The following is a 22127-nucleotide window of genomic DNA, read 5'->3' as shown; positions in this document are numbered from 1 at the left end:
ATTGCATTGTAGAGGTTGGATTAGATTAGAGGGGACTTAATTTTCAACTGTGGCAAGGCATCTAACGTACCCTTTAAGTCTACAGCCACAAAATAAAATTAATTTATCTTTGGCTATTTCAAATAGAAAATAATTTACAAACTAAATTTTTATATGTAAAATTCATAAAATGATGATATGGTTCTAATGATTTTACTTTTTCACTTTTGTATTCTAATCTTTGATCTAGGCGTCTCTTAGTGTATTTTTTTCTTCCTGGTTTGTTTGGTATTAGATACTGGGGACACCAACCAGAAAGGAAATTAAGTGCATGAATCCGAACTATACTGAATTCAAGTTTCCACAGATCAAAGCTCACCCATGGCACAAGGTTGATTTGAAAATCTTCGAGGATCATGTATCTTTTAACACAACTTCATCAATGATGGGCTCATTACTTTAATTATAGCCAAACCTAATGAAATTGTGTCTTATAGGTATTTCACAAGCGAATGCCACCTGAGGCAGTTGATCTTGTATCAAGGATGCTCCAGTATTCACCAAATCTACGTTGCACTACGGTATGAAATTTGAGCTTTACTTACTATATATCAAAATTCAAAATTGAGATCAATCATTTTGAACAACAATGCTTGGTTTTTGTAGTAGTAGCTTGAACAAAATTGAGATCAATCGTTCACCGAGGCTTCATAACTCAGATACAGGTTCTAATTTTCCACGTTGACTAATCATCAAAGTTCCACAAAAGACCTTTCTTTGCTTGTGTTTGACTAATCATCAAAGTTCCACAAATATTTTTAGGTTGTGTTTGACTCAATGGATAATAATATATACTGCTAGGATATGTAACCTTCAATTTTTTGGCTAGATTTAATTTAGTTGGTACTGAACATGTGTATTTGTTTTCAGTTAACTATGCCACGAAATTGAAACTAATTTCATCAGCAGGGAGATTTGTTATCATCAATTTAATTATCTTTCTATTTAAGTTGTTTAATTATCTATTCTTATTTGCTAAATGCTTTCGCTGATTGGGAGGTTGATTATTATTTTGCAGTTGGTGTCTTCAGAAAGAAAGGTACCAAACTATATGAAGCAAGCTTGAAGGATGAGAACCCTTTAGATCAATGGCTTCATTGTTAAATTAAGCAAGTGTTTTAGTAAATAAATTTAATTTTCCCATCATGTTTACACCTTCAAAATATTCTGTAAATGACATTTGATGTAGAATTTTTTGTACAGGCATCTTTTTTGTATGATTTTGTGTTTGTATGGAATTATTATTTTGGGTTGGATTGTATTTGATTTGTATAGAATTTGATGTTAATTGATCAAATTTTTGTATTGTTGAAACGAAATAGAAATAGATATATGTATAATTATTGTTTAAATACAGGGTGCAGGTTGCACGAAATAAATACAGGTTGTGAAGAAATTAATTACAATAAAAAAAACACTAAATAAAGATTTTGGCAATTAAATGTTTAGTAGCGAAAAAAAAAGAAGTGAATTTGTTAGTGACTAACCAATTGGTAGCCAAAAAGGAAATTAATATTTTTAGTGACTAAATATTTGGTAGCCATAAAGAATCCAAAGATTTTTGGTGACTAAAAATTTAGTAGCTAAAAATAAATGAAGACTTTCGGCTACCAAATGGTTAGTAGCCAAAAGTTTAATAAAATGAAAAATAATATTTTTGGCGACTAAATTCTTTAGTCCCTAAATATAGTAATGTTGTGACTAAAACTTATTCCCGACAAAAAGTTTTAGTCGCTGAAAATTTAATATATTTTATTTGAACACTTTTGGCGACTAAATATTTAGTCGCCAAAATATACCCTTTCCCAACTACTCAAAGTTTTCGTAGCCAAATGCTTATTTTTGGCTACTAATATTTTAGTCGCCAAAAGATAACCTTTGCCGACTAATGAAAATTTAGTAGACAAAACGTTCACTTTCAGCGACCAAAAATAGTTTAGTCACCAATACTATCGCCTACAAGGTATAGGCGACGACTTTAGTGACAAAAAAAATTAGTCGCTAATTTGTTTCAGCGACCAAAAATGGGACTTTTGGCGACCAATATTTTGGTCGCCAAAAGTGTCGTTTCTTGTAGTGTATGCACCTTGAGTGGTGACTGTTTGTATTTTCTAGAGGATTGAGCTGATAGAATCTTATCGCTAGTTTGTGACCTTCGTGGTAGAGGCGAGCTTAGTTGTCTTCTTGCAACTCTCTTGGGTAGTGAGAGTGATGTGGTCCGAGTAGAATTGCCGAGGGTAGTTTGGGAATACCTGAATATCTTTCCCAAGGATCTTGCTAGTTTGCCACCCTACTAGCAGAACGAGTTCTCTATTGACTTAGTGTCTGGCACGACACCGATCTCTATGACACCGTATAGATTTGCACCTGCCGAGTTGTGTGAGTGGAAGATTCAATTCCAAGAGTTGTTAGATAAAGGCTTCATTCACCCTAGTACATCACCTTAGGGAGCACCTGCTCTCTTTGCTAAGAAGAAGGATGGCACCTTGCGACTGTGTATTGATTACCAGAAGCTAAACTGGGTAACTGTTAAGAACAAGTACGCATTACCTCGCATAGATGATCTGTTTGACCAGTTTAAGGGGTTTTGTTGCTTTTCTAAGATTGACTTGAGATCGGGTTATCACCAATTGAGGGTGAAGGAGGAGGATATCCAGAAAACAACATTCTATACGCGGTATGGCCATTACAAGTTCTTCGTGATGCCTTTTGGGTTAACCAATGCACCTGCTTCATTTATGGATTTGATAAATCGAATCAGTGAGGAACACTTGCGAGTTGTACTTAAGTTGCTTAGAGCTCATTGTTTGTATGGTAAGTTCGGGAAGTGCGAGTTCTGGCAAAAAGAAGTTAAGTTCTTAGGCCATGTGGTATCCGGGGAAGGAATGACCGTAGACTCTTCTAAGGTAATTTAGACACCCCGTTTTTGACCGTCATGAAGACTTGGATGTCGTCGTTTGTACATTCGATGATTGTACTTGTCTGTGTTCGTTTTGAGCGCCCCATGTCCTCGGCAAAATGCCCTGACTTTAAGCTTTGAACTTTTCCTATTTTGTGCTTGTTTTTTTGGGCCAAGAGCTTGTTACCTCCTTCCTGGAAAAAAAAAGGAGCCTGTTGGCCAACCTTAGGCCTTGTCGGCCACTAGTTGTGCCTGTCGGCCACCAGTGGTGGCCGACGACCATTTGTCTCTTTTTTTAGATATTTGTTTGCCAACTGTGCCTGTTGTTGCTCACTGAAGTGCATCTTCATACACGTGTATGGTAGGATGAATTCAAGCCTAAACCTTGATTTTCTATATATAGGGGGTGCTCTCCCTTATTTGATAGTCTCTCTCTTCTTGTTTTGTGCTTTGTTGTTAGTTTTCTCTACACTTTTGCACACTAACCCTTAACCAAACTTGACCACCTTGGAGCTGAGGTCCCTTGGAGCCTAGTTTGAGCTTTGGAAGGGGGTTTGGGCCTGAAATTGTGGCTATTTTGTGCTATGCTTCAAAGGTAGAGAACTTACCTCATTTAAGCTTATTGTGCACACTTGTTTTTCCATCCTTTTGTATTGTTTTTGAGCTGGTTTTCAACTACAGAAAACTCTGGTTTTTGAGGTTTAACAAGGTGGTTTGAGGCTATGTTGTGCCAAGGGATAGTCCACCTTTCTTATTGCTTAATTGTGTAGACTTTTGCACCATCTTTTAGCATATTTAAATCAAACTTTTTGGGCCTTCCAACCACTGAAAATCAGAGTTATTTCAGTGACAAAAACCTTCTTTTGAAGTCCAAAATTGGAAGGGTTAGCCTCCCCTCCTTGTTGTCTTACTTGCATGCCTAGTTGCCTCATAAGTTAGCATGTTTTTGTATCTTATCTTAGCCTATTTCCAGTATGTTTTTACCTCTAATTTGGGCTGCTTTGGTTCTGTTTTGGGCTGCTTGTGTTGTATGAGTAGTCTTTTGATAGTTGTAGTGTAAAGGGCTTCACTAGTTTAGTGCCTTAGGCCTTTAAACATGAATTGCTTGAGTTGCTTGCATGTTGTGGTGCTATTTTGCATGTGATTTCAACATCATAAGCTCTGTCACATACTCCTTTGACTCTTTCATTTATTTTGAAAGTGGCTTTAAACCCCTTGTTGGCTTGAGTGCGAAATTGAGACATTCATGCTTAATGGTTTAATCCCATTGGGGTTTCATTATCAACGGCATGAAGTCTCTTTCATGCTCAAGGCACTTGTGGTTTAAGCCCTCTCTCCATCAGAGGACACTCACTTTTGGACTAATCAATTAAAGAATGGATTGGTAAGCTAAAATGAGTAAACAAAAATCAACAAGTAAAAGAGGCAAGATTAAGCATCTTCATGTTGCATTGCATGTGTTCGGATCTGACGTTAATTTGAACACGAGGGAAATGGGGTATTTCATACTCAAAGTGATGAAACGTGCCACTTTTCTTGGTCACCATCACCCTTGATCATACATGATAGGGTTGTGGTTTTGTTGAGTCTTATTTTGCACTCATTAAGCTTGCACAAACTTGGTTCCTTAGCCATCATGCATGGGAATGCTTGGTTGATGGTTTAAGGACCAAGAGTCGCACTCCTTTGAACTTGTGTAATGATAAGGAGAGCAACAGTGCACACAAACCTTGAGAATACATTGCTTTGCCTTTGTTTGCTCTCTGTCACAACAAAAAGATAAGTCCAGGAAAGGAGTGGCCGACCGGCCACCAATGGTAGCCGACGGCCACTATTGGTAGCTGACTGGCCATCAATGAAAAATTGCACAAATGTGCTCTTGAGTCGGAGCAGAGACATTCTGGATGTTGGCAGCACTATTGGTGTTCAAGCATGTGCAAACAGAGGCTGCAATGGCAAGGCAGTGGATTCTGGGGAGGAAACCAACCAAGCATGCATGCATCCCTCGCCCTCGAGGCCATTTTAATTGCTATAGTTAGCTTAGAATAACTAGTTAATACAAGTGTTGTAGTTATTTAATTAGCTTAGATAGTTAATCAGTTTAATTGCTTTATAGCTTAGCATAGCTAGTTATTCAATTTTGGTTTGTAATAATTAGTTAACTAGAATAGTTAATTAGTTTTCGATTTGTAATAGTTAGCTTAATTAGCGTAGCTAGTTGGTTAGCGTTTATTCATTTGGGCCCTCCGTCGCGAGGGCATAATGTTGTAATAAGTGTGCGTAAGTGTGTGTATGTCTTCCAACCCCACGTCTTTCTTCCTTTTATTTAACCGCTTTTGATAGGTAGTTTAGGGTCATGTTTCAATTAGCATATCGCATGCTTGCATCCATTCATCTTGTCTTGCATGCACCGAGGCTCAGCGCATCATTCAAACTGCATTGCAATTTTAATATTTCTCTGAATACATGTTTAAACCACATGTTATCAAATCAAATCATATGCCATATTAGTTGTAGAGCCTATTAATTGCATTCTCCGCATGCGTTGCATTAGGCATCTTAACATAGTTAGGATCATGCATTTTTCTAACTAGTTTTTGTTTTGGCTTGGAGTACTAGGTAAGTTTTTACGCTTTAGCATACTTGCATGAGTGTGATTGCCATGATTAGCATGCTTGCCATGAGGCTATGTGCTTAAATGTTAAATTGCATGAATTCCTGTGGATGAAGGCTTGGTGTTTGAATTGGAATGATTCAATGAATGTATGTTTTAAGCCCACTTTGTTGTGGAAAATCCTATTTTAAGCCAATCTTGTTGGTGGCAAATCCATATTTTAAGCCCACTAGAGGGTAGCAAATTCAAACTATTTTCGCAAAACAAACATGACTTGAAATTTTTCAATTTTGCGATCTAGTCTATACATGCTTGTGTGCGTCACATAGTAAAGTTAGCTAATAACCGGAATAAGAATGGATAATGTTTACAAAATATCATAACATAGTTAGTTGAGGTCGATCTTTGATCGGGCGAGCAGGAGTGCTCATTTCAGGACATTCCCCTCTCATACCTAAGTTCCTGAGCCGAGGCAACTTTGGTGATGACGGACACGTGGCCTTTGGCACGAGTCAGGATTTCCTAGATTTTCCCAAAAAATAAAATATTTAGATGGCGACTCTGTAATCTGGCAAAGCAATCCAATTTTGGCATTATTTGATTTAAAATCAATTTTCCAAAAAGGTTTGCCAGATTTGGACTCTTTGGTGATTATTAGTTTCACATTGCACTTTGTGAGACTAGATTCAGAAGCACGACTGGTAAAGTCCAAACTGTGAGGCCTTCTTTTCAAACCTTTCTGAAAGACGGGGCGCGAGAAAAATGCGAGTCCACAGTTTTTGGTGACTCTCCTCGGGACTTAGAGAACTTGACTCTGTAGACGTCCCCGAACGTCTTGGGAGGGAAATCCCGATTTGTTCATTTGGGCTTACTACAGTTTGGACTCAAATTGCCACGGTTCTTAATCTGAACCAAAGAGTCCAAATCCGACAAATCGTTTTGGAAAACAAATTTTTGTAAAGAAGTGCCAAACATGGACTGCTTTGCGAGATACAGAGTCGCCACCTAAATATTTTATTTTGGGGAAATTTAGGAACCCCTGACTCGTTTGCCTAAGGCCACGTGTCAGTCATCACCAGAGTTGCCTCGACTCGGGAACTTAGGTACGATTGGGGAAGGTCAGCTATGAGCACCCCCTCTCGCCCGATCCGAAGATCGGCCCCTACTAACCATGATATCTTGTTTTGAAAACATTATGCGTTCTTATTCTGGTTATTAGCCTAGATTTACTATGTGATGCGCATAGCATGACAAATATAGGCTGAGTCGCCTAAATTGGGACAAAGCATCGCATATCCGTTTGTTTGGAAATCGGTTTGAAATTTGCTACTCGTAAGTAGGCTAAAACATGGATTTCGACGAGTTGTTCCAACTCAAACAATCCAACCTTCATCCACAGGCATTCAGGCAGATATATCACATAAGCATATAGCCTCATGGTAACCATGCTAATATGGAAACACTCACACGCATGCAAGATGCTAAAGCATAAGAGCTTACCTAGTACTCTAAGCCAAAACAAAAGCTAGTTAGTAATCAAATGCATGATCCTAGTTCATGTTAAGATGGCTAATGCAACACATACAGAATGCAACTAGAATGGGCTCGGCTAATTTAAGAATGGCATGTGAAATGCGACAACTTGATACACGTATTCAAGTTGGAATGGAAATACTATGCAGTTAGTATGATGCGCCGAGCCCGGTGCGTGCAAGACTGATGAATGATGCACGCATGCATAGCATAAGGTATGCTAAATTAAACATGCCCTAAACTAACTATCGAAAGCTAGTAAATAAAAGGGAAGAAAGACGTGGGGTTGGAAGACATACACACACTCACGCACACTTAATACGCAATTGCCCTCACTCGGAGGGTCCGAATAAATAATACAGATTTAACTAATTAACTAGCTGACTAACTAATTAATTAATTACAAAACTTCTAATTAATCAACAGATTAATTACAGAAAGAAGGTGGCCGCAGCCCCGCCTCGGAATGATGGGATGATGCATACTCGATTTGCCGCGCCAGGAAACCCGGTACCATACCACTGTTGCCTCTGTTTACACTGCCTTGCTCCTCTGAAAGATATGAAAGTTTCCAGAACTGCTTTGAACTTCCTCCTGAGTGTTTTGGATTTCCACTGGCCATGGGAATATGCTCATTGGCTAAATATTGGGCTATCGGCTAGACACTGATGGTCGGTCGGCACTACAAATGGCCGGCCGGCTATTTCTTCCTGTAGAATCCTGCAGTTGGCAGCAACAGAGGGCAAGCAGTGTATGGCATGGAATTTTCAAGCAAATGTGAGCATGGCCACACTCCCTATTATGCAATGGACTCAAGGGAGCGTGCCTCTTGACTCTCGGGCCATCAATTATGCATTTTGATGCATGATGGCCTAAGAGGCCAAGTTTGCCATTCAATGTAAATGCCTGCACAAAAGAAATGAATGCCTCATGCCCTATCATGTTGAGGTCAAGGGCATTGGCGACCGAGAAGTGAGACGTGTTTCGTCACTTTAAGTACGAACACGCCTCATTCCTCAAATTTGGTTTGACACCCCAAACCAAACAAGATGCAATGCATGTATGCCATATACAATGCAAAGTGATGTAACTCATGCAAGGGAATACGTGTATGCTAAGCTAATGCAACATGACACTACTTACTCATGCAAGCTTAACTAATGCAATATGAACATGTCAAGCATACAACAAGACTATGTGATGCACTCAGCTAAACAATATGCAAACATGCAAACAAGATATAATGCAAGCATGCAACTATTGTAATGCAACATGTATCATGCTAAGCATGCAACTATATACAAGGGTGGTCTTAAACTAAAATGGGAGGCCTCAGCCATGTCCCAAAATAGTGGCCGAAAGTGGTGGAAATGGTGGACAAATGCTCATGCAAACATGCATACCAATGGGCCTAAGACTAAGGCATAAAAAGGAGCATTCTACAACTATCATGACCACTCATGGCATGGACTAAGCAACCGAAAATAGAGTTTCGATGCATCAAAATATGCCCCAAAACGCACTGATATGGCAGCCCCAAGGACTTAAACACATAAGTATGCACAATGGTTTATATATGGAGCATTGGATCACATCTCTTCAAAGCATTGAAAGGATAACAAAATGCAAACATGTAAGCATAAAACATGGACTGAAATGACCTAATAAGTGATTCCAAATCACTGAAATAGCCAAGATAATGCATGCTAATGACTCACACACCCGATGCCAACATGCTAGAATGCAAAGAGACTATACAAAGCATGAAAGGCATGACCAAATCAACACCCAATAGACCTCAAACATGATGAAAAATGACCAAAAGCTTCACAAAGCTAGGCAAAAACATGCAAGCATGATGGTCTAATGGCAAGATGCACTTCTAGGCAAAATGGGGGAATACAAGGAAAGTGTATAATGCATGAAATGGACCATTAATCTGACCAAAAATAGAGGCATATTATGACCTAACAACACCCAAAAACCTCTGAAATGGAGCCAAAGACAACTACTCATGTATGCTACCATTATGAGCCAAAAACATGGACAAAAGAGACACAAAGGGAGAGGGGTGTCCCTCCCCTATGCGAGACCTCAAAACCTCTTCTTGACCACTGAAAATCCCCTGGATTTCAGTGGTGAGAAGACTAACACACGAAGGTATTCAAAGCTCGACCAAAGAAGGCACAAAAGGGCCAAACAAGGCCTAAGAGGGGGAGGTCGACCCCCAACACCAAAATGACCTTAATGAAACATCTTAAGCATGCAAATAAAAGACTTTTTTCAGTTATACACAAAGTTCAAAACAGCATGCAAAGGGGGGTAAAAGCTAATGCAAGATTGGGGAATATAAAGCAATAGTGTTACTCTTGAAGAACACTTCAAGAACAGCAAGTCCAGCCCCCTTCTTCTGATCAAAACTAGCTCAAAACTTCAAGAAAAAACCCTCAACACCTCCAAAGTCGAAGTGTGGCGTAATGCTAGGTGGCTTAGTGCAAAACTAAGAACAAAACACACTTTTTGGCCCTCAAACACACACAAATGAAATGAGAGAGGGAGATATAGAGAGAGAGAGTGGAGTATATATCAGATATATATGTATTATCTCTAGTTTTGCTGAACCCCCTCAAAGGAGAGGGAAGGTCTCCTTATATAGAGCAAGATGGAGGCTTAAGCTTCCAAGAGAAGCTAACAAAAGGGGTTAAGGCTTCTTAAAGAAGCTAAGGCAAAGGGGCCAAGGCTTCCTTAGGAAGCTGAGACAGGTGTCTAAGCTTCTTGAGGAAGCTAAGACAAAGGTCCAAACTTTCCCAAGAAGCTAGACCAAAAGGGTGCAAAGGGTGCAATTCCTCCATACATGTGTATAGAGGACAGGTCTGTGCACTCCAGCTGGCACAGCTGGCATGCAAAATGCCTGAAAAAGGCGAAAAGGGGGTGCTGGCCAAAAAAAGAGACCACCAGCGAAATGCATGGTCGGCCGACCACACAAAATGCCGATACACCTCAGATAAGTGCCGACCGACCAAACATTTGGTCGGTAGGAAAAAGGAAAGGCCGGTGGCTTCATGCCACGGTCGGTGGGTTTCAAGGATGGCTAACAAGCCTGTTCCCATCCTCAGAAGCACAAAACACAAGTCCCTGGTGCAAAACCAAGCATAGAACAGGCAAGTTAAGAGATCTTGAGGCAAGGTGCGCGGCCGAGGCCTCCGGGAAGTCAAAACGAACACGAACATGGATGATCACCGAGCGTTCGAATGGTGACGTCCAAGTCTTGAGGACGGTCAAAAATGGGGTGTCTACAGTTGCCCCTCTTTGACAGAACTCGAAAGTTATAACAATGACGGGAGTGAAAGTCAAAGCCCCAAAACGACCCATTTTTTACAAGGCCGAAGACTTAGAAAAAGCATACAAGCCACAGACAAAGATATGCGCCCGAAGGTGGGGGCAAAATACATGACAATGCACAGAGCCGAGCACAACTTACGATCATGCAAAGAAAGCTGTAACGAAGCATATACATACAATAAATGCAACAGTTTAAGCAGTCTAATCATAAATCCAACTACATTACAATGCAGAAAGGATGTAAGAGAATTATGTAATTCTCGCTACGTTTCACGCGGAGAATACAATACCTGTGCGGTTCGCCTGGCCGCTCTAGCTTCAAATGAACCATACATACAATATCGTGCCTGTAAGAGAAAGAAAACTTAACAGGTACAATATTGTTAGCAGTATGCATAACAATGCAATTGAAAGTGCGTGACAATGCAAACCGAGTGGGAGGCATAACAATGCGACTCGAGGCAAGCATAACAATGTTATGAAGGCACAAACACATGTAAGTAACGCACACGCGACAACGTGCACAATGTGTGAAGATATAGACACATGTAAGTAAAGCACACGCGACAACGCATACAATGTATATAGATGAAAGTTGAACACATATAAGTAAGGCAATACGCGACAACGCATGCAATGTGTATAGAATAAACTTGAACACATGTAAGTAAAGCAATACGTGACAACGCATGCAATGTGTATAGAAGAAACTTGAACACATGTAAGTAAAGCAACACGCGACAACGCATGCAATGTGTGTAAAAGGGAACTTGAACATGTGTAAGTAAAGCAATACGCGACAACGCATGCAATGTGTATAGAAGAAACTTGAACACATGTAAGTAAAGCAATACGCGACAACGCATGCAATGTGTATAAAAGGGACTTGAACACATGTAAGTAAAGCAATACGCGACAACGCATGCAATGTGTATAGGAGAAACTTGAACACATGTAAGTAAAGCAATACGCGACAACGCATGCAATGTGTATAAAAGGGAACTTGAACACATGTAAGTAAAGCATAACGCGACAACGCATGCAATGTGTATAAAAGGGACTGGAACACATGTAAGTAAAGCATAACGCGACAACGCATGCAATGTGTGTAAAAGGGACTTGAACACATGTAAGTAAAGCATAACGCGACAATGCATGCAATGTGTATAAAAGGAACTTGAACACATGTAAGTAAAGCATAACGCGACAACGCATGCAATATGTATAAAAGGGAACTTGAACACATGTAAGTAAAGCATAACGCGACAACGCATGCAATGTGTATAAAAGGAACTTGAAATGTGCGCGACAATTACAGTTAGAACAATGCAATGCAATACAACATAATTAAAGCGATTTGTGGAATTCGCAAGATATATAAAAGGATACGAGGAAGGATACTCTTTGCGCACACCGAGCATCACTCACAGAAGATATGGTTCGAGGTCAACACGAAGGCCAGTAAACATTAGAAAGTGTACTTTCTTGTACCGTCTTGAGTAATGAAGGTGCCAAACCACATAATTGACCCGAATCAGGGCACGGGATGTGCCCAAAAAAGGGGAGGTTACCGGTATCAATCCCGATACTCTGTTGCCCTGCTCTCCTTTTGCTTTACTTTCCTTTTTTACTGTTAGTTTCAAGCACATTGCACCGCCTCAGGCAGGTTTTACTTTTTCAAGACTGTGTATTTTTGCAAAGACATGATGGAAATGAAACAGCTATTTTGTTCAAAACGGTGTTACATTTGTACTATCTACGCATCGCACCGCGTGGCATCACATAACAATGTGAATGAAATTGAACTTCGTTTGAAAATTAAGTACTTGCATCGTAATAATCAGGTAGTGAACTAACTTACAACTCGATATGCAAAACAAAGAAACTCGATAAGGTAACCAAGTACGAGTACAACTCGATAAGCAAATATACAACAACTCGATAAGCCAATAGGCGTGACTCCGCAAAATCAACCACTAAAGACACTGGAAGTGGAACCAGTCACAAGTTTTCAGCATTTTCAGCAGATGGACAAACTCCGAGGATAGAAGGGAAGGCCATCGGCCAAATAAAGAGGTCACCGGCCAAAATAAATGGCCACCGGCCATTATAACTAGCCGATCGGCCAAACATGGTGGTCGGTCGACACTATTTACGGCCAGCCAGTCAAAATGGCAAGAACCACCAGAATGTTGACACCTGTCCTCCACCTACCTTATCCTCTACAAAAGGCCTCAGCTTCGTAGTTTTTTCTCAATTAAACACTGATTTGCTCCAAATGGAAGAGTTTCTTGCCCAGAATCTCATGGCTTGGATTGCCAACTTGGACGGCTCGGAAAAGCTGAATTTTCGGGGCTTCGGCATAAATGCAGTATTCACTCTGAGTCGCACCCCGCTGCACTTTCCATTCCTGCATGCCGTGGCAAGGTTTTGGAACCCGGTAACACATGTCTTTAGCTTTGGTGGGCAAGAGGTATGTCCTACCTTCGAGGATTTCCAAGCTTTGATGGAATCTGAGCGCAACGAAGAAGTCTTGCCTCAGCTTCGTTTCAGCCACGCCCAAGTCTTACGGCGAATGTGTGGGCTCATGATGCACGATGCTTGCTCTTTGATTTGTGACGGAATGCTAGATGTTCTGAATTTGATTTGCCGATTTTCTGATGCCGGTGACCGCGGTGATCATCATTGGCAGGGCTTTTGGCGACACGCCCTTTGTTTGTGCATGCTATCTCATTTCCTGTTTGCCTCAGGCTCCGGAGGGTCTAGTGTCCAGTTGATCGAGGTTGCCCAAGGTTTGAAGAAGGGCAAGAGCTATATTGCCATGATATTGACTGAAACATTAATGGGCTTGGACGCTTTCCATCGCCAAGAAACGACCAGATTTGCGGGGAGTCCACTACTGCTGCAGGTAATGTTTCCCACCCAATCTTACATATATATTGCTCACATCACTCGGCCCTCAGGTTCGGTTTTCCTCACAAAACCCTTTTTTCACTTTTCTCTCATCGTACATCTCTCTATTCTTTATTCTCTCATTTTTCATCCCTTCCCAGGTGTGGTTGATGGATAAGTTGTAGATTGTGGACTCTTGCCCAGCGTACTCAGCTCGCGGCTACTTCTTCCGGCAACGCCTATTCGATGCCCTTGATGAGGGCTGGTGGTTCGACTGGATGTGCAGTTTGTCTGCAGACCGTATTGCTTGGCGGTGCCCTTGGCTCAACCTACCGGCAATGAGCTACAGCATGTCTCGGCAGACTGGGATTCAGTTGATTGGCTTAACTCACTGTGTGTTCTACTTCCCATTCCGGTTCCAACGCCAGTTCGGTCATGACTAGATTTGCCCGCCAGAGGGGATAGAGTACCCAACTGCATTTCCAGTCCGAGGCGCACTGCTTGCTCGATATGCCACGGCATGGGGAACTAGAGAGCTCCTGGCCCCCGCTCTCATTTTCAGTTGTACTTTGTCTGATGAGTGCATAGATTGGCTCAATGAGGAGGCACAGATTGGGCCCAGCTTGGCATCAGAGGCTTCGACCAGCTCTGGGAGGGGGCGCAGGAATACCTGACTTATCTATGCCCCAGATTTATTGCTTTATTAGTACTTTCAAGTTTTCTTTATGAATGTAATAAAAAGCAACTTCAATTTGTACGCAAGAGCAGGAGAACTCCATACTGAAATCAATGAAATTGAAGGTTGTGGGTACTGAAAATTTTCCGCTTTGGTCCAAAAATGGTCTAAGTTGTAAAAAGATTAATTTTGAACAAAGTCAACTTTTATTAAAACTTTTCAAAACCGTTTTCGGTATGGATCAGAACTGGACACACCTGAGATCTGTCATTGAAAGGCGCAACTTCGGATCCGAGCAACTGGAAAGTTGCCCTTAGTCTGAATAGTATCGCGACACTGTAAAGCAATGGAAAGTTGCCCCTAGTCTGAAAAGCACTACACCGGAGACCACAACCGAACTCTTGAATGCTGAATAGACAAAGATAGCCGAGATGATCAAATGGACAAAGTTGATCGGAGAAAGGTTTATGGCTGAACTTCAGGATGAAGTTGCCTACGTATCCCAAAGATGGGAATCAAGCCTTACGTAGTTCAGGCTCAGGTTCACTCAAGTATTTTCACTCTCCTTTTGCGCTCTAACTTTTTCCAAGGCTGCCCTTTATGGGTTTTCAACCTTGCGAGCTCAGTTTTTATAATTTCAAATTTTCCATGCTCTAACTTTTGCCTAGGTCGCCCTTTCGGGTTTTTGCCCTAGCGAGCCTCTTAGGGGTAATATTTCTTCAACTTGTCCATGTTGATCGGTTGTGAGACCTCTAGGCCATCTAGGTCTATCAGAACGACAGCTCCACCCGACTAGATAGACTTGATGATGTAGGGACCAGTCCAATTGGGTCTGAACTTGCCCCTAGGGTCGTGGATGGGAGTTCGGTTATCCTTGAGCACCAAATCTCTTTCCTTCAAATTCCTGGACTTAACTTTCTTGTTGAAAGCCCTGGCAATTCTGTGCTGATAACCTTGAACATGGTACAGTGCTTTCAGTCTTCTTACATCAAAGAGCATAAGTTCCTCAAACCTACTCTGCTGTCAATCTGCCTCGGCTATCTGACACTCAGCCAGCACTCTCAAAGACGGAACCTCAATTTCAATAGGTAGAACAGCCTTCATCCCATAAACCAATGAATATGGAGTCGCCCCAGTAGAAGTTCTAATTGAAGTCCGGTAGCCCCACAGAGCAAACGACAGCTTATCTGGCCAGTCCCGGTAGGTTTCCACCATCTTCGGTAGTATGTGTTTGATATTCTTATTGGCGGCCTCAACCCCTCCATTGGTTTGCGGCCGGTATGTGGATGACTTATGAAAAGCCACGTTGTATCTTTCCAACAAGTAAATCACTTCCTTCTTGAAGTGGGAACCGTTATCTGAAATTATCTCATTTGGGACCCCATAACGACAGATGATGTTGTTTCTGATAAACTTTGCAACGTGCGACACCTTCAACACCACATAAGATTGGGTCTCAACCCACTTTGTGAAATAATCTATCGCGACTAGGATGAACTCATGTCCATTCGACCCCTTTGGAGTGACAGCCCCAATCACGTCGATTCCCCAAACCGAAAATGGCCATGGCGAAGTCATATTGTACAGCTTCGACGGTGGAATGTTCATGCGGTTTGCATGGATCTGACATTTGTGGCATCGCCGAACAAAGCCGATACAATCCTCCTCCATGGTAGACCAGTAGTAACCCTGTCTGAGTATCTTTTGAGCCAACATCACCCCGTTCATGTGTGCACCACATTCCCCTCCATGGATGGCCTCCATCAGGCTCTTCGATTCTTCGGCTTCTACGCACAGCTTATGCATTCCCAGATGACCTCTCTTATACAGCTTACCCCCGTAGATGATGAACTGAACGACCATTCTTCTGACTGCCCTTTTATCCTTAGCATTTGCCCCTGGTGGATACACTTCCTTCTCCAAGAAGTTCCAAATGTCGTAATACCAAGGGTTCTCGTCTTGAACCTTATCTGTGGCAGCAATTGATTCAAATGCTGGCACAAACTTCTGGTCAATGATGATCGGACGCATCCAGACTCCAAACGGGATGTCTATCATGGAAGATAGAGTTGCTAGTGAATCTGCGAACTTGTTGTTCTCTCTTAACAGATGAGCAAAATTTAGCTTCTCAAACCGAGGAATTAACAAGTCCAAGGTCTGGTGGTACATTATCATTTTTACTTCTTTGACTTTCCAGTCCCCTTTTGCTTGAGACACAACAAGGTTCGAGTCCCCAATGAAGTCCAACCGCTTTGCCCCTAGTTCTAGGGCTGTTTCTAGACCGGCAATGCATGCCTCATATTCTGCTTCGTTGTTCGAGACTTTGAACCGGAGTTTGAAGGCTAGAGGGATACGGAAATTGTCGGGTGCTATCAGCAACACCCCTATCCCATACCCGTACTGGTTTGACGCTCCGTCAAAGTACATCATCCAAGTTTCATCCTCGATGTGCAAATTGGTCTCATCTGGGAATAAGTACTCAACTACTTCACCTCCTTCCACTGGATGATCGGCTAAGAATTCTGCTACTGCTCTTCCCTTGACTGACTTGCGCGTCACATATTTTAGATCAAATTCGGAAAGCAATAGCAACCAACGAACTAGCCTACCTGTAAGTGCTGGTTTCTCGAAAAGATATTTGATGGGATCCAACCGTGAAACCAACATTACAGAGTGAGCTAACAGGTAGTGTCGCAGCTTCCTGGTAGCCCATACCAAGGCTAAGCAAGCCTTTTCCAACGGTGTGTAGCGAGTCTCATACTCTAGCATCTTCTTGCTCAGATAGTAAATGGCTCTCTCCACCTTGTCCTCTGATTCTTGCGCGAGCATACAGCCCATTATAGTCTCAGTTACTGAAAGGTACAATATCAACGGTCTCCCCGGCTTTGGTGGTAGCAATACGGGTGGGTTCTGTAAATATTCCTTGATCTGTTCAAAAGCAGCTTGGCATCGGCCGTCCCACTGGAATTTCTTTCCTTTCTTCAGGAGACCAAAAAGTGGTTCACAAGTCAAGGTTAATTTTGAGATAAACCGTCTTATGAATTGCACTTTACCCAAAAAGCCTCGCACCTCCTTTTTAGTCCTTGGTGGTGGCATTTCTAAGATGGCCTTGATTTTGGAAGGGTCGACTTTGATACCTCTCTGTGTAATCAGAAACCCCAGCATTTTCCCTGCTGTAACACCGAACGTACACTTCTGAGGATTCAGCCGCAGTCGAAATTCTCTGATCCTTTGAAAGAACTTTTGCAAGGCGATGTAGTGGCCCTCTCTTTCTTTGGACTTGACAATCATGTCGTCCATGTACACCTCAACCTCTTTGTAGATCATGTCATGTAATATCGTGGTCGCGACCTGTTAATATGTTACTCTAGCATTCTTCAACCCAAATGGCATTACTCTGTAGAAATATGTCCCCTACGGGGTGGTGAAAGCAGTATTCTCTCGATCTTCGGGTGCCATCACTATCTGATTGTAGCCTGAGAAGCCATCCATGAACGAAAACAAAGTATGCCCCGCTGTTAAGTCTGCCAATTCATCGATATGCGGTAAGGGAAAGTAGTCCTTTGGACTAGCTCTGTTCAAATCCCTAAAATCCACGCATACCCTGATCCTGCCATCCTTTTTCGGCACTGGAACGATGTTGGCTAACCAAGTTGGGTATTTAGATACCAGCAGGAACCCTGCGTCGATTTGTTTGGTGACCTCTTCCTTAATCTTGAGAGCCCAGTCTGGACGGATCCTCTTAAGTTTCTGCTTGATGGGTCGGGCCTCGGGGTCAAGAGGGATCCGGTGCTCTACAATCTCAGGATCGATTCCAGGCATGTTTTCGTAGGACCACGCGAAAACATCTTTGAAATCTTTTAATAAAGCGACTAAGTGCTCGCGTTCCTCCGAAGACAACGTGGACCCGATCTGAACCAGCTGTGGGTCCTTCTCAGTATCAATATTCACAGTAATGATTTCATCCATTAAGGGTTTAACAAATCTTTCCTGCTCTTGTTCAATTAAGCGTTGCAAAACCGGAGGAATTTCTTCCTCGTTGTTTTCATCAAAATTTTAAAAGTCCTGCTTTAAGCAATAAATCAAAGGCACAGAAAAGTACTCAGAAACCACATCCACATCATTCTCATTAAGCACATCCAAACCGTCCGATTCTTCTGTTACAACAGACTCAAAAGAGAAAGAAAAAGATGACCTGGACATGACTGTGGTATCCGGGTTATCACCCCCAGGATTATCGGACTCAGATGAGCTGGAACCTGATTCCGACTCAACAGATTCGGTGGAATCAGACTCTGGCTCACTATCTGACCCAGTGCTGCTTGACAAAAATCCCTCTTCATAATGCCAAATGAGAGAGGGTGCGATGGATGCATCCAAAATGTTTGCTGGTAGGCCTGCAGCCGTTTCTTTCCCGATCATGGACACCGAGAAGTTATCCTCCAAGCACTTCTGCTCGATCGGAGGATCTGAAAGTAGACAAGCCAGTGCTACCCCCATTTTAATTTCAACGTCCTCAGACTTCACTTTCTTGCTCTGCTCAGCCTCAGCTAATGCGTCCGTCTGCTCTTCGGCGACATCATCCCCGGATAACTGCAGGTCGAAGAAGATCTCAAACCCCGGCACGCGCTTCCTCTCCGCGTTCAACCATGGCTCTAGGAAGCCGCAAAATGGAAAGTCCTCCCCCTCTCGGACGAAGCGTCCGTTTATGGTACCCTGGATGGGTCGGTGCATTAACTCAAAAAGGCTTCCCTGCCCTCTTTGCTTTGGCTCTTCCAGCCATCTCCTTACCCTTCCTTATCTAATCCTCTTTGGTGGGCAGATAACCCAAACCAAAGGTATGTGGGTTGTGTGGCACTTCGGCCAACGCTACAACGCCCTTCCGGCCACTCTTTCCTAATCCCATCCCGGGGATGTGTTGGAGCTTGTTCACGAGGTATACTGATTGAGCACTGACATACAAACCCTCATTAACAGCCAAAATGTTCTGTACAACCTGGTCCTCGACAAGGGCAAAACCCGACATGAACAGATCCTCCATATCGTGCTCAATTTCCAAAACTGGCGTAGATACTTCTGGTGGTAGATGGATCGACGAATTTCCAAAAACAATGGCTACTCCCTTCCCATGGGGGTATTTCACCATCTGATGCAAGGTGGACGGAACTGCCTTTACCTGGTGCAGCCACGGTCATCCCAAGAGTAGATTGAAAGTGACGGGAACCTCTAGGATGTGAAAGTCTACCTCATGCTGCCCCGGCCCAACCTTGGTTTGAATTTCTACTGTCCCCATTACTTCCCTGCTTGTGTTATCATATGCCCTTATCACCTGGGCTGTCGGCACAAAATCCACGGTCTTTAAACCGATTGCATATGCAGTCCTTGCCGGGCACACATTGATGGCGGACCCTGTGTCGACAAGCACCATGGGTATCCATTTGTTTCTGCACTCCACAGAGATGTAGAGTGGCTTGTTATGGTTCGCACCCTCAGGTGGCAATTCCTGGTCAGAAAAAGTCAACATTGGGGTAGCTCCTCCCGAAAAAACTAAGCCCACCAGTTGTTCAGGAGTGGTGTCTATTGCGAGCTTGGTCTTGTCCATGGCCGATAAGACAGCTTGTCGATGCACCCGCGATGCCATAAGCAATCCCCAGATGGAGATGTCTGCTTGTATCTTTTTCAACTGTTTCAGTACAGCCTCATCTTCAAGTTGCTTCTCTTTTTGCTTCTCTGTCTCCTTATCTTTCCCAGACGCCTCTGGTTGATCTAGGTGTGGAGGCTTGAAATATCGCTCACTCCTAGTCATATGGTCGACTCCACCAATATACCAGGTATCATCTGGTTGATTGCTCCCCCAATCCTCATCCATGTGGGCAAGACATAAATCATCGTCCTCCCACCACATTCCATCGGCAACTGACAGACACCTGTCCGGCTCTGTTTCTACTGTCCTTGTACTCACAGTATTTTCAGTCCCCTCATGGGCTTTAGCTTTTATGATTCTCTCAGAATCCTCAAACCTTTCCTGTTCCAACGACATCAGTGCACCTGTCTGTTCCATAATTCCCGTATTCAAAGTGTCCATATCCCGAGCGAAATTCTTGGCACCGGCGCTCTCCGGCGATGTACTCTGATCCTCGGCCCTTCCGGCCACAACTGATGTCCTTGCCCCTGACGGGCCCCATTCTAACTGAAATTCTTCGACAACGTCTGGTAGGTCATTGTAGACACCCCATTTTTGACCGTCCTCAAGACTTGGACGTCACCGTTTGAACACTCGGTGATTATCCATGTTTGTGTTTGTTTGGAGTTCCCAGAAGTCCCGGCTCGCGTGTCCTGCCTCAGGATCTCCGAACTCGACCGTTTAGTGTCTGGTTTCATACCGAACACTTGTGCTTTGCCTTGGAAGGGCAGGGAATGCCTTGTGAGGCATCCCCACACACCACCGGTAGTGGCCAGAGGCCACCGGCTGGTCTTTTTTTGCCACCGGCACTATTTGTTGCCGGTCGGCACATTTTATTGCCGGTCGGCATAGTTTGTTGCCGGTCGGCACTCTTTTTTGTCGAAATAACTTTTTTGGGCAGCCGACCACTGTTCATCTACTTTATGGAGATATTTTGTGCCAGCTGTGATAGCTGGCACCAACTCTGCCTCCCTCCATACACGTGTATGGAGGGATCTCCCTCTAAGCAAGCTTGTTGTATAAGCTTTGCAAGAGGGAGTCTTATAAGAGGAAGGGCCTTCCTCTTTGATATAGGTTAGAAAGTTAGAAGCAAAAACCAGAGCTTAGAGATATAGATATATCCTATCTCTATATCTCCCTCTCTCTCCTCCTTTGTGTGTGATTTTTGGCCCAAAAGTGTGTTTTTACCTTACTTTTGCACCATTACACACACTATTACACCTAGCTCCGAGATTGAGGGACTTGGGGGGGTTGATTCTTGAGTTTTTGGACTGATTTTGATCAAAAGAAGAGGGCTGGACCATTTTTTCTTCAAAGGTTCTTCAAGGGTGAACATCTTGCTTTATATTCCCCAAACTTGCAATAGTCTTTTACCTATCTTGCTTGTTGATTTAGCTTTTATGTATAACATGAAAAAGGCTTGTATTCTCATGCTTTAGAACTTTCATTAAGGTAATTTTGTGGTTTGAGTGCCAACTCACCTCATTAGGCTTTATTTGGCCTCTTTTGTGCTTCTTTTGAGTGGCCTTGTTTGCTTGAGTGTGTTGGTCTTTTCATCACTAAAAACCAGTTGATTTTCAGTATTAAAAAAGGTGGTTTGAAGTCTTGCATAGGGGAGGGACACCCCTCTCCCTTCATTGCCTTGTTTCCTTACTTTTTGGCCTAAAAGGGTAGCGTGTATGCTTGATCATCTTGAGCCTTATTTCAAAAGATTTTTGGATGTTTTAGGTCATATGTAACCTCTGTTTTTGGCTGGATTTGTGCCTCCTTGTATGCTTGTAGTACTTGCTTTGCATTGCTCCATTTAGCTTAGAAATGCATCTCATGATTAGGCCATGATTCTTGCATGTGTTGGCTTAGTTCCATGAAGATTTTGGCATTGTTTTACCATGTTTAAGGTCTGTTGGACATCCATTTCAGTCATGCTTGTCTTGTTTGATGCCATCTTTTTGTGTTTTGGCTTGTAGGCTTTGAACATTTTGACCTCTAGCATGTGTAATTTGACCATCCTTATGATTTGGCATCATTTAGGATCCTATTTCAGCCCAAGAATCATGTTTGCATGCTTGCATTTACGATCTCTTTTGTGCCTTGAGGGTGTGCCCTTTTATGCCTACATTTGAGCCTTGGTGCGTACACCCCTTTGGAGTCATTTTAGCCGCCATGTTAGGAGGGTTTGGGGCCCTATTTTGTCTGCAAAAACTCTGTTTTTACTTGTCTAAACCATGCCATGATTTGGTCTTGTTGTTGGAAATGAAGTGACCCTTTTGGTACCTTAGCCTTGGGTCTATTGGCTTGCGTGTTGACATGAGAGTTTGCCCATCATTTTGAGCACTTTTGGTGCTATTTTGAGGTGAATTAAGGCCTGCACCTTTATCACTTTAAGGCCCTCTTGCATGCTTGTCTCATGTTTGCTACATAATTGTTTCATAAATGTGTAGTCCCATGC

General features: G+C 42.6%; 1 long non-coding RNA gene across 1 annotated transcript; it reads left to right on the top strand.

Annotated features, from left to right (window-relative positions):
- Positions 1-274: 274 nt before the first annotated feature.
- On the top strand, positions 275-1261 carry LOC145821165 (uncharacterized). Its single transcript, XR_014363199.1, has 3 exons — positions 275-370; positions 477-560; positions 1058-1261. It is a non-coding gene; the product is annotated as an uncharacterized LOC145821165 (long non-coding RNA).
- Positions 1262-22127: the final 20866 nt, after the last annotated feature.

The sequence above is a fragment of the Camellia sinensis genome, chromosome 3, assembly GCF_055761805.1.
Source record: "Camellia sinensis isolate YWXY chromosome 3, ASM5576180v1, whole genome shotgun sequence".
Lineage (NCBI taxonomy): Eukaryota > Viridiplantae > Streptophyta > Magnoliopsida > Ericales > Theaceae > Camellia > Camellia sinensis.
This window is presented reverse-complemented; position numbering and strand designations above follow the sequence as displayed.